The sequence below is a fragment of the Zeus faber genome, assembly GCF_960531495.2.
Source record: "Zeus faber genome assembly, chromosome: 10".
NCBI classification, from domain to species: Eukaryota; Metazoa; Chordata; class Actinopteri; order Zeiformes; family Zeidae; genus Zeus; species Zeus faber.
In genome coordinates this window covers 8,762,972-8,776,197 of record NC_137199.1, presented here as the reverse complement: position 1 = coordinate 8,776,197, position 13,226 = coordinate 8,762,972, and positions in this window count along the sequence as shown.

Here is a 13,226-nt window from a genome sequence, read left to right as displayed (position 1 = left end):
ATGCAGATTATGAACAAGTAGCAAAGGACAAGATTCTAAAGTTTACCTGCAAATGCGGCCAAGGGCCAAAAACTTTGAAGATATTTGACATGCGCACATTTTTATATTTAATGACACACCAAGGTTGATTTACAGAGACTAATATTATTGACAGACTGTACATCCTTGCATTAATTGATAACCTGCGCATTACATTCACTCATTAACTCTCACTCATTCAAGAACAATGCAGAGATTGCCCCATTCGGCAGGTTGTCTAGTGGCCATGTGGCAAGCAGCCATGTGTCTCTTTTGGTCCTCCAACTCATTTGCCTTCTGGGAGGTGGCTGAATGAAGCCAAGTGTGTGTGAAACTTTGAGGGTGATTTTCTCAGGAGCACAGTTTGCAGCACCCTCAGCATAAACAAGCCATAGCTTTAAAATATGTACTTGATTCGCACAATTGACACCTTGTTTTGAAGCTCTGATTCCCACCTTTCAAATGAAAAAATAAAAGTCAAAAGGGTAGCAAAAGTACCGGATTTTGTTGTGGTGGAACACAAATTTTAAGGGGTTAATCGACTCGATAATGTTCTCGTTGAGGTTTAGTGCACAAACTAAAGGAGGGGGTTCAACAAAATGTTGGCAGTGCGAATGTCCCTCGCTGCTGCTGTATCAGCAGAATGGCAGCCGTCCAGGTAGTGAGCACGAGATTGGAGCAGTGTGAGAGAGTGCGCGGGTACCAGCTGATTGAAATTTCAAATGTCGCCACTGCCGGGCAGAAGGTGCCAAGAGCCCAGGCAAAACATATTGTCCCTCTTCTGCTCATGGAGAGAAAGAAGAGCACAGCATTGTCTGAACGAGCCGGAGAACAGGTCGCCAAGATTAAACAAGCTCTTTGCGTGTGTGGGTGTGTGTGTGCACAATACGCAAAACCATGTACCAAGGCATCCCCCAGGGAAATCTTTGCCTGCATGTACGGTGTAAGAATTTACACCGTACATGCAGGCCTGGATCAAGACGTGAAAGCAAACTGACAGACAGAAAAACACTGAATAGATATAATGTTTCTTTAAATCAATGACAATTTTTTTGTACATGTTCATTAACATTTTTAAACCATATGAACCATTTTGAAATGTCCTTGAAAATTGAAGTAAATGAATAAGCACTAACCTCTGGTATCAATAGCCAAATATTAAAGAAACCCAAAACATACACGTGGGGATGGTAGCTCAGGCGGTAGAGCTGGTGGTCTAGTGATCTAAAGGTTGCAGGTTCAATCCCAGGCTCCTCCTGCTAGCATGCTGTAGTGTCCTTGAGCAAGACACTTAACCCCTAATTGCTCCTGATGGCTGCGTCCGTCGGTGTTTGAACAATTGTAAGTCGCTTTGGATAAAAGCGTCTGATAAATGACTAAATGTAATGTAATGTATACACAATAAATATATCTGCAGGCAGAAATACACAGGGTCCAGATTATTGGTTTTAGGTACGTGTTACAGTAATTATGGAACAACTTGTCAATACCTAACACTTTCTGTCTTTTCATTTAATCTTTTTCATTCATCATCTGCTATGTTGACTTGTAGAAAACAATTTAAACATGATGTTTCTTTAAAAAAAAATATATATTTTTTTTTGCTTTAAACCGAATCATGTCATTGTCATAACTTACCTTGTTGTATGTAAGTACATGACAATAGGTGACTGGGGATGGTGTGGTTTCAGCAGCCACTCGCTTGTTTGTTGGTCTAACGAGCAGCAGGTAAAACCCCCATCCCCACACACACTCAGGATAGGAGCCATGTAGATAGCTCCTGGGCCAATTCCAGCTGGCCCACTCTCGCCAATAAATTGGTGTTAACAACCCTGTCTTCTTTGTCTCTGTCAGAGCTCCCTGAACATGTCACTTTGGTGGCGGGTGGTAGGCGAAACTGCCAGTGGTACCTTCGGTCTTGTGTGCATCAATGATGACGTATTCAAGTAGGTTCAAGTATTTATGTAATTTTACGATAGTAGTCTTATATATTTAGGTGACTTTTTTCCTTGAATTACATTTTAAATAAGCTATGTTTCCATGAGATATGAAAAATGTTGTGGGATTTCTGTGAATATTTACCATTGCATGGCTGTTTTTTTTTTCATTTTTCTCGTTTTTCGTATTTTCGAGCATATGCCTCAAACTGTTAGTTGTACCTTATTTTACACTTATTTTAATCAAGCCACTGGGGTTGCACAAGCCAGTGTATCATCAGTGTCGGTCCCAAGCCCGGATGAATAGAGAGGGTTGCATCAGGAAGGGCATCCGGCGTAAAAACCATGCCAAATCAAACATGCGAACAACACACTGATTTCCATACCCGATCAGTCGAGGCCATGGTTAACAAGGACCGCCACTGCTGCCGTTAGCCAACAATGTGCCAGTGGAAATTGTGCTACTGTCGGCCAAAGAAGAAGAAGAGGAGGAAGGCGTGTGCGGAGACAGCAGGCGAGGAAGAAAGATAGAAGAGGAGAGTTGAGAGTAGGAACTTTAAACGTTGGCACTATGAAGGGTAAAGAGACCAGGTGTAAGGGGAGTAAGGCCAGGAGTATCGGAGCCGGGTACAAACTGTTCTACCATGGAGTGGATGGCAGGAGAAACGGGGTAGGGATAGTCTTGAAGGAAGAATATGTCAAGAGTGTTTTGGAGGTGACGAGAGTGTCGGGCAGGCTGATGAGCATGAATCTGGAAATTCATGGGGTGATAATGAATGTGGTCAGTTCATATGCTCCCCAAGTTGGTTGTGAGATGGAAAAGAAAGAATTCTTTAGGGAGTTGGATGTAGTGGTGGAGAGTGTCCCCAAGGGAGAGAGAGTGGTTGTTGGAGCAGATCTCAATGGGCATGTAAGCAAAGGGATCAGAGACACAGGTGACGAGAAGGTGATGGGTAGGTATGGTGTCAAGGAGAGGAATGTGGAAGGACAGTTGGTGGTGGATTTCGCCAAAACGGATGGAATTGGCTGTTGTGAATATGTATTTTAAAAAGAGGGAGGAACAAAGGGTGACATACAAGAGTGGAGGAAGGTGCACACAGGTGGACTACATCTTATGCAGGAGGTGCAATCTGAACGAGATTAGTGACTGCAAAGTGGTGGTAGGGGATTGTGTTGTTGGCAGCATCGGATGGTGGTCGGTAGGATGACTCTGGAGACCAAGAAGAGGAAGAGAGTGAAAGAAGAGCCAAAGAAAAAATAGTGGAAGTTGAAAAAGGTTGCATGCAATTTAGGGAAGCGATAAGGCAGGCAATAGGTGGGAATGAACGGTTATCAGATGACTGGGAAACAACTGCAGAAGTGGTGAGGGAGATGGACAAAAAGGTACTCGGTGTATCATGCCGTAACAGGAAGGAAGACAAGGACTCTTGGTGGTGGAATGAGGAAGTACAGTAGAGCATAGAGCAGAAGAGGCTGGTGAAGAAGAAATGGGATTGTCAGAGAGATGAAGAAAGTAGACAGGAGTACAAGCTGATGCGGCACAAAGCGAAGAGAGGAGTGGCAAAGGCAAAGGAAAAGGAATAGGAGAAAAGGAGTAAGGAATTAGAAAAGGACTTGTACTGATTGGCAAGACAAAGGAATCAAGCTGGGAAGGATGTACAGCAGGTTAGGGTGATGAGGCATAATGATGGGAATGTGCTGACTAGTGAGGAGAGTGTGTTGAGAAGGTGGAAGGAGTACTTTGAGGAGTTGATGGATGAAGAAAATGAGAGGGAGAAAAGAGTGGATGATGTGGGGATAGTGGATCAAGAAGTGCATCAAATTAGCAAAGATGAGGTGAGAACAGCATTAAAGGGGATGAAGAGTGGAAAGGCAGTTGGCCCAGATGACATACCTGGGGAAGCATGGAAGTGTTTAGGTCAAATGGCAATGGTGTTCCTAATGAGACTGTATAACACCATCCGGGAAAGGGAGAGGATGCCGGAGGAGTGGAGAAGAAGTGTACTGGTACCCATCTTTAAAAATAAGGGAGAAGTACAGAGCTGTAGTAACTACAGGGGAATGAAGTTTATCAGCCACAGCATGAAGCTATGGGAAAGGGTAGTGGAGGCTAGGTTAAGAGGAGAGGTGGGGATCAGTGAGCAGCAGTATGGTTTCATGCCAGGAAAAAGTACTACAGACGCAATGTTTGCTTTAAGAATGGTGATAGAAAAGTACAGGGAAGGCCTGAGGGAGTTGCACTGTGTCTTTGTGGATTTAGAGAAAGCATATGATAGGGTGCAGAGAAAGGAAGTGTGGTATTGCATGCGGAAGTCGAGGGTGGCAGAGAAGTACGTAAGAGTGGTACAGAATATGTATGAGGGCAGCCAAACAGTAGTAAGGTGTGCAGTAGGTATGACGAAGGCATTCAAGTGGAGGTGGGATTGCATCAACGATCAGCCTTTCTTGTTTGCAATGCTGATGGACAGGTTAACAGATGAAATCAAGCAGGGGTCTCCGTGGACTATGATGTTCGCGGATGACATTGTGATCTGTAGCGAGAGTAGGGAGCACGTTGATGAGAGCCTGGAGAAGTGGAGGCATGCATTAGAAAGAAGAGGAATGAAAGTCAGCAGGAGTAATACAGATTACATGTGCCTGAACCGGAGGGAGGGCGGCGAAAAGCTGAGTAGCAAGGAGTGGAGGTGGAGAAGGCGGATAAGTTCAAGTACTTGGGGTTGACCATCCAAAGCAGCGGATAATGCGGGAGAGAGGTGAAGAAGAGAAAAAAGGCATTTTCAATGACAACATGTGAATGATATCAAAGTCATTATTTTTTCCAACATAATCATACCGAAAAAATTTGTAAGGAATACGTTGCCTCATTTTTAATTACCTACAGAATCTAGAGTGGAGCAGAGTGGACGGACAAAGAGAGAATGAAGATTGTGGGGTCTGTGATAACACAGTGGGGGTATGGGATTTAATTTTTTTTTCCTCCCAATCTGAGCACGTCAGGCAGGGTCAGCAACAGGACAAGGTGAACGCCGGCTGTGTATGGAATAGTAATGATAATAATCATTCCTTCATCACCCCTTAAACCCCCGGACTGTAGGCGCTTGGCTGGGCTGCACACCATCTGTGTAGGCCATCTTTTTCACACCTGGCTCTGGAAGCAGACATACATAGAGGCATGTCATCCGTATGGATTTTGCTAATAGCCTTTCGATTTTCACGCTACATGGCTAACCCGCGTTGACTTCCCGTTGACCCGGGGGTGTTTTTGGGCATTTCACATGCAACGGCGGTGAACTGATGATCCCCGTGTGAGGCCGTAGGCTTCCGTTCCGTGATGGCTTCTCGGTCAAAATCTGCTGGCGTAACATTGGACGGAAACGACCAGCTCACTTTACACGGTCACTTTGGCATCGAGGACGCCTCCATCTCCCAATGCCAAAATAGGTATGTGGGTGGAAAACAGTAACCAGTGCTGTTAAAAATATCAGCAATTAAAACTTCCAGGGGGATATATGTGACTGTAAATTCAAGACTTGTCACATTTGATTCCAGCAGTAAGGAGCTGGAACAAACAAGAGTTAGCACGGGGGAACTTGTAGAGCGAACCCGGTGTCGTGATTGTTAGTATTGAACTAAAATTAAAGACGTTAGATATCCAAGCACATTTCAACAAATCGTCGCTCGTAAAGGTTTTGTCCAAAAAGTTTGGCTATTTTTTGGGATTTTTGCTTGATTCAGTCATTGTAAATCAGTCACATACAATATGAATTTTGCCAGATGACTTGGCCCTTCTTTCCACATTTATTAAACCCTCAGAAATTGTTTTCGGTTCATGAGTTGAGGATTTACTCAGTTGTTCTTTTTTGCTCTCTCTCATTCTCTCTCTCTCCCTAGATCACTGAAACAAAAATTGAGCAGCTTGTTGGGCCCGTTGCTCGACTGACTTGTATGTGTGTGTGTCTGTCATTTAGCGTTGCTGTCCGCTTGTAATTTCTCCTGATTGCAGTGCTATCCAACTCGAGAACTGTTACCAAATCTTTACTCCACTTCACTGGTTTTCCTCACTCCCTGCTCACACACACACTCACAGACACACACACACACACACACCCTTAACAGCGGGGCCAGAAGGCTTCCAATTAACTCGTCAAACATTAGAGGGAGGCAAGGGAAATTATTTGACTCAAAGAATGAAATTGTGGAGTCTGAGGGGCCTGTCTTTCTGCAAGGTATTTAACGGAACGTTCAAAGTCGTCACTAGTTAAACTGTCATCACACACACACAGTCACACACACACACACACACACACACACACACACACACACACACACACACACACACACACTCACACATGCACAAGCTCACGCACACATGCATGCACATGCGCACATGCACGCACACACACCTCAGCACCTCTCAGGGAATAATAGCTGAATAATAGGGTGGATATGTTGGAATTGTTCCCATTATGCACAGTGTTTTGTTTCGTTGCATAAGGAAACTGAGCGGCGTAGCGGAGCGCAGATCACGGGCACCCGTGATCTGCGCTCCGCATCAGCTCCGCTATGCGCATCAGTGTGCCCGTGATCTGCGCTTAACTATGGGCACATTGTGGGAGCGTCGAGGACACGTTCCACGTGAATATGCATATCTTGCCCAGACAATCCGCTACCTCGATGCCCATTCATGCATAAAAAAAACTGTGCCTGATAAAATGGTGATGCCCCTGTCCACGTGCTGTTTGATATATTGTATGGTATAGTGAGGTGTGGTACACAATAGTATGGTATGTTATAGCATAGTATAATAATGGTATAGTATAATATAAAATAGCATGGTATTTTATGGTATCTTATAGTATGGTATGGTATAGTGTGTTATGGTATGTTATAGTATGTTATGGTATCTTGTAGTATGTTAAGGTATGTTATAGTTTGTTATGGTAGGGTATAATGTATGGTTAAAAAGTAGTCATCCCTTGTCATATAAAAAAATTTAAAAATTTGTTAAAATGTGTTATTTAGTTATTTCGTTAGGAAGTTATTAGCCAAGGTACAGATGGAAACATCCAGATATTTGAATGAGAAGCAAAGGTGTAGATGGGGAGGACACTTCCGGGCTTATCCTGGGATTTGTTTTGTGGATATATCAGCCAATCAAATGACCATCAGCCTGAATATGATATATATCAAAGCTGACATATTTGAGGAACATCTAACCCCGTCTGGTCCTGTGCAGGGGACCTGAGCCCGGCTAGGGGTGCTGGGTGCAGGCTCCCAATGTGGTGTCTTTCGGTGGGGGGCGGACTCCTGTCGCCGCCCCGGGCTCCATGAGTACCTGCGCTCGGCCTGGCTGTGGGTGGGGTGGCTGTCTGCCGCCCTCTGTTCTGTGGTCCACATGCACAACGACCGGGAGCTTGTCATGGGCCTGAAGGTCCTCTTCAGGCGGAGCTGCCCGGCATGGCAGGGGCGCATGGTTGCCATAGCTGGTCGCTGTGGGTTTTGTGCATCTGGGTATGGGTGGTGAGCGTGCTGGGGCATGGTCAGGTCCGGGGGTAGGTCTACGTGGTCCCTGTGTTGATCTGGTTGTGCTTCACCTATCTCTCCCAGTGCCCAAACTCATACTCAGTAGAGGGTCTCGCGGCGAGATGGAACTTCCGGTCGGTGTCAGACAGCTGGAACTGAGACTCCACTCTGTCCCTGTACCGTCATTTTGCATCTTTCACAGCTCTCCTTAATTGGTAAAATGCCGCTTTGTAATCGTCCCTGTTCCCCGACACAAGAAATGCTGTAAATAGGCTTCATTTGTCAGTAAAATTATTACGATGTAACAGAAAAAGAAGATAAAGAAGGGATTTAAGGCTATTACCCTCCGTAATCAGATGGTTTCCATCGGAATCCTTATCAACTGTAAATTACCACAGCCATGAAAGGGGAGAGAGGGATGCGATGGAGAACATACGAGAGACCCTGAGAGGCTCCGCTTCTTTCTGTACGTCCGTCTCCCTCCCTCCCTCGCTCCCTCCATCCATCTCTCCATCCTTTTCCCATGAATGGGCGGTCTCTTCTTCCCCCTGCTCTCTCTCTCTTACAGAAGAGAGAGGGAAGAAAGTATCTGTTTACCAGGAAGAAACTGATACTTGCCAATCTCAGGTTAACTCTCTCTCTCTCGCTCTCGCTCTCTCTCTCTCTCTCTCTCTCTCTCTCGCTCTCTTGTTTTTCCTCTGTGACGCGGCGAGACCTGTGCGACTGTCAGTGTGTGGCCTATTCTAATCGGGCAGCACCAGCCACCCCAAGCACCTGATAATTGGCGGCTTCTTGTTGTTTTTTTTTTAACCGGGAAAAAAAAAACCGAGTCGGCTCGTTTGTAACCTCGGAGTCAAAGATAGAGCAGCCACGACGCTTCCTTCCCATGTTTATTTCATTCCATTTTTCTTCCCCAACCCCACAGTGCGGATGAATGCTCTCTTGACGAATTCCATTCAAGTGTCGAATCGCGCACTTTCTACCGAGAGTCAGCCGTTTTCATTTTTTTTTTCATTCTTTTCTGTCTTTTTTTTTCTGCGTTAAATAGGGACGGCTCGCTGGCATCACCCCGCAAACTGTGCAAACAGCAAAATGAGGCGTCTGCACTTTACCCCCGCCTTTTCTTTATCCCGCCGTCACTCATATTCAATCTCTCTCTCTCTCTCTCTATCTCTCTCTCTCTCCATCCCCGGCTCTTTAGTTTTGCTTCTTCACCTCTCCTCCCTGGCTGCATGAACATGCTAATGAGGCTGATTCCGGAGACATTGTGCGACTTAAAGGAGCCGATCTTACGCAACTCTCTAATTATTAACCGGCTGACTCTGTCCATCTCCCTCTCTCTCTCTCTCTCTCTCTCTCTATCTTGCTCGCTCTCATTCCATACCTCAGAAACTCCTCACAGGGCGAGGTCGCAAATAGTCCCACTACTCCCTCCCTCCGATGGGGCTTCCAATTAGCTCAGGGTAATTGTTCCACGCTCCGGGTGTGAGCCTTGCATGTATTATTCATTCTCTCGCTTTGTGCCGCTATCTCTTCCCTCGCCATTTTGTTTTACTTTTTATATCAATCTATCTTGCCCCCCCTCTCTTCTCTCCAATAAAAATCGTTTCCCCTGATTCCGAGTCTCCATTCGCCCTCTCTCCCGTCGCTTAACCTCGCTCGCCCCCTCTCTCTCTCTCTCTCTCTCTCTCTCTCTCTCTCTATTTCTCATTCCATCTCGCTTCCGTCTCTTGCTTGCGTGGGGGGACCGGGCGCTTTCGAACGAGGGAACAGATTTCAGAAGAGAGAGAGAGAGAGAGAGAGAGCAAGAGAGCGAGAGAGAGAGAGAGAGAGAGAGAGAGAATGAAGTGGGGCGAAAACAAAGATCAAAGACGTCACCATACATATATAAAAATGAGCCACAGAAGCTCATGCAGAAGTCCTGTGAGGGAAGAGCGAGCGAGCGAGGGATACATACAGACACGTGCATGTTGGGAAACAGAACCACAGACAGCCATCCAGACAGAAGAGGTAGATAGATAGGTATTTATGAGATATCTGGTAATATCTCGTACCCTTACCCTACTCCTTTATACCGGCTGCTGCTGCCGTTCATACATAGTACAACCAGTACTCAAATAGAACTACTGTATGTTGGCCTTCCTACCCCTCCATAACTATTTGGACAGACAGCAGTGTATTTGGCTTTATAACTTCTATGTTTGTCTATGCATACATGATAGTTCTCTGACTTTTTTGGCTTGTCTTGCTGTCCAAATTGTCTACCCCCGCCAACTTTGTATGTATTTTTAGTGTAATTAAGCATAATGACGGGACAGTTAAGCAAAACAATTGGGACTTTTAGAATAAAAGCGTTACAAATTGGCACAAATGTAGGCTTATTACAGAGAGATATGGAGTTGTTGCAAATATGGCCCCCGACAGCCATGGCGGCGATTTTGCGAAATGGACACCAAATAGGTGCCAAATTGGCTTGAATATTGTGGAAAATAGGTTGGGGACTTGATGAGAGCCATAGTGTGCTCACGCCGGTTAGATCCCATGTTAGAATATCACACTTCTTCCCCCCTTATTTTTTTTTTTTTTTTGTATGTTTTATGATTAGCTTTTAATCAGGGGAAAGCACAGAAATGGAGTAGAAGATGTTTGGTCAGTTCAGCCAGTTCAGGCTTAGAATTGTCCACCTTGCCTTCATGCGAGATTGACTTTAGTACACTTCAGCTTTCCATTTGTGCATTTCCTTCTTCATGAGCACAACAACAGACCAAGATATCCAGGTCACCGGCAACATTGTCTTAGCATTGGTTGCAGTATGCCTGCCAGTGACAGCTATCTTTCCAGTCAAAGATTTCCAAAACTTGGCCCTTGGAGCAATGTGCAGCTGCATATATTTTCCATTCCTTCCAAAAAAAAAAAAAGAATATATCTGTATTCACAAGAAGGTGAGAGGGGATAATGATGTTGATGACGGTCCCTCCACCCCCCTTGGCCTCTGCCTTGTCCCGTGGGGGATACCTCTGCTCCCCAAATTCATGTTTTATTCATTTTCTGAATGAATGAACCTGGGAAAAACCTCCCCATCTCCCAATTCCTTGTTCCCCCCCTGTGTCTGGTGACAAGTGTCAAGGTGGCGTCACGTCTCATTATCTCCGATGATGATAAAACATTCAGACCTTAAGGGGAGAGACCGCCAACCCTAAGGGACTCATCTTTTGGTATTACATTTCCTCTGTTGGGGGAGAATCGGGCAGAGAAAGGGGGCTGTAGGGGATTCCTTAGCAAATACAGCTGAGCGCATTGGCTTTCGCTCATTTTAAATTTCCCCTTCCGTGTGCACCAAATTTTGGCTCGGTAAGATTATGCCTTCAAACTGGGACAGCTTGCAAGTTCATCAACAGTCCATTCTATCAGTCACACACTGGCCATAACTAGACATGTTTGGAGGTTTTGACGAACCTGGGGTGTTGCTAATAAGATTGCTAAATCAGCTCGGTATCCATTGTAGCCTGGCCGTCCTGGATGGGGGATTCCTCCCTTTAAGGACCCTTCTCAAGATTTCTCCAATTGGTTTTTATGTCAGGATAAGTGACAGAACACCTATCAACCTAAGTTGTGCCCAAACCTGAGTTGTGATATACAGTAACTATCACAAAATTGGGCTAAACAAGGAACAGAATAAACTAATAACAAACAGGGCAAAATCCTTACTGTACAAGCCGGGGAAACAAAAGAGGGGCCAAACTGAACAGAGTGGGTTGAGGGGGTCTGGATGCGGGCTTCAGGGAGCAAAACACTCCCCTCAGGTGGATGGCCCAGGAGCATTGGGGCAAAGGAGCTGAGCAGCTCAGGAGGATGGCAAAGTAGACGGGGCCACTTTGAAGGGCGGTCGAAAAGCTACGAGTTGGCTGAAAAGGCAATCCGCTGGAGGTCCGGCCGGACATCCGCGGAGTAAGCGGACCGTGTGACCGTCCATGAAAATGATGTAGCCAAGGAAACAGGTGTCCGCTGCATCTGGAGCTGCCTCTGAGGCTGGAAGCTGGGTGGCTGCTGCTGCACCTGCACCTGGGGCTGGGGGCTGGCCGACAGCTATGCAAAGGGCTGAGTCTCGGTAGGGTCGGCCAATGGCTCAGGAACAGGAACAGGCTGCGAGAGGTGAGGTTCTCAGACAGGGTTAGTGGCAGCTGGTGGCGGAGCTGCCTCTTCAGCTGGTTGGTGGAAAGCCCGGGACATCAGAGGACGCCAGTCGATATCGACTGCAGGATGGTCTCGATCTGCTGCTGGTCCGAGTCGGTCTTCCACCCAGCTGTCCGGAATCCTTACCTGCCTGCTTCTGACTGAGTTCCCACCTCCTGGATCTTATACTGACCCCTTCGCCTGACCCTTTCAGATTGTTAGGTGTACGGACTGATCCCCTGCTTTTGAGTTTTTTTGCAGTAAACCCTTGATCATTTGCACCTGCTCCTGAGGCTCCTTTGTGTCATGCATTTGGGTTCACCAGACAGCACTCAGACAGTGTCGTGACATATGTATTCAAGTATTATTACTCTTATTAGCTTATACTATAATTGTATAAGACGAACGAAAGAGACAATTAAATGTTAATGGAATGATTCTATGACATTTATTCATCAAGTAAAATTTCAACCATGACACCCATAGTGGAGGTTAAGACTAGGGGGGTGCCTGAAGCCCTTGGAGAAGCCCTCTTGCGCGAAATTTGACGATACACAACATTTTCTCGGATAATCATAATGCACATTGTATGCCAACTCCTCTACATGTGTGTGGTGTCGCATGTGTGTGTATGTGTCATGCCTGTGCTCACACCGCCCCGTGACAGTTGGTGTGACGGTGCAATTATTAGAAACATCTGCGAAACGAGGCCTGTTGACACTCATCGCCATTAGCAACAGCTGGAGTCATTAGAACCTGACACATCCAGACAGCCCTTCACACACACACAGACACACACACACACAAACACACACACACACACACACACACACACAACATATAGACAGACGTCATTATTTGCACTCCCTCTGCCTCTTGTGAACTTTGAACAAACACACATGCTGGCGCCCTGTCAGGTCTGAAATTATGAAAATTAATATTTCATGGAGCTTTGTTGAAATGGCGCAGCGCAGAGAGAATAGAGCGGGAAGGACGGAACACAGAGTTGAAAAAGTAAAACATCGTAAGGAGTCACAGGGACTCTCCATCGCAGACGCCATGTGGGCCTCACGCAGGACGTTCCCGTCGGACCCCAAACTGTCACCCTCCCCCTTCCAGGCCTCATTCATTATTCAAAGACCAGACATCTAGCATCTATATTTAAAAAAAATGGTGTCTTTATCTATTAATTTTGGGATCTGGAATATTTACTCGACATGTGGCTGGGGTTCTTTTTTTTTTTCCCTTTGGGTGGCACCACAGATTAATCTCACCAGACGAAGACGCCACGGTGGAAGGGAGTTGAACTGAGATTTGGCTCAGCAGGAAAAGAGGAGAAGAAGAAAAGAGGGGAAGGAAAGAGAGAGAGAAAAAAAACGTCATCCGTACGTCCGTTTAGGATAGCGAAACCGACAAATGTTGACACACAGAGAAACACGCACGCACACACACACACACACGCACGCAAGCACACACACACACACACACACACACACACACTAACTCAACAATTCATGACGAGAGGGCATGAAACTCATTGCAGAGCATCGCACGACATGCGAGAACAACGTCCGT